This window comes from Penaeus monodon, chromosome 32 (assembly GCF_015228065.2).
Source record: "Penaeus monodon isolate SGIC_2016 chromosome 32, NSTDA_Pmon_1, whole genome shotgun sequence".
NCBI classification, from domain to species: Eukaryota; Metazoa; Arthropoda; class Malacostraca; order Decapoda; family Penaeidae; genus Penaeus; species Penaeus monodon.
This window is the reverse complement of record NC_051417.1, coordinates 20,153,155-20,153,772: the sequence shown is the minus strand read 5'-3', so window position 1 is coordinate 20,153,772 and position 618 is coordinate 20,153,155. Positions and strand designations below refer to the sequence as shown.

The window sequence follows — 618 nt, the reverse complement described above, 5'->3', positions numbered from 1 at the left end:
GCGTATTCTTGTCTTCCTATGAGTAATGCCGATACTCATAATCTACATTCATTGACTTGTTCTGTTCCCTTCTCAGCGTCGCCAGGAGGCAGCGCTCATTTTCCATTATCATGCCAGGAATAGATACCGTAACCCTTTCTTCCCCCGAACACGGCATGACAATTAGTATAAATCAAAATATTGTGCTTTTTGAAGACATATTGGGATTCTGACCTCAGCGGAATGTTGGTTTGTCACGAAGTTTGATTAAGAATATTCATTCTGTGCCGACTATTATTTTTCTTCCTTGTATTTTCGTATATATTTCTTGTTTCTTCCAGCTTTCGTTCTGATAACCCTATGTCGTTCCTATTATCGGGCTCAATAAAGTTTTTTTTTATACGTCCACATTGTGTAATAACTCACTTTTCAAATATAATTCAATTTGCTTAAAAAAAAATGCCTTTTTTGAAGGAGGTCTTTTCCACCTTCTCAAATCTTGTTACCGTGATAACTTCTGTCTATCTTAGGCTTACGCTACCTATATTTCCGATGTACTTCACTCTGTGTCGAGGGCCTACTTCTCAGAAGAAAAAAAAACTATCCATTCAGCACTCGACCGTTTTTTTCCACGTTATA

General features: G+C 37.4%; 1 protein-coding gene across 1 annotated transcript in view; it reads left to right on the top strand.

Moving 5' to 3' along the window:
* Positions 1-618, top strand: part of LOC119593293 — a 10,558-nt gene that overhangs the window by 9,564 nt on the left and 376 nt on the right. The gene's annotated exons all lie outside the window — the stretch shown is intronic.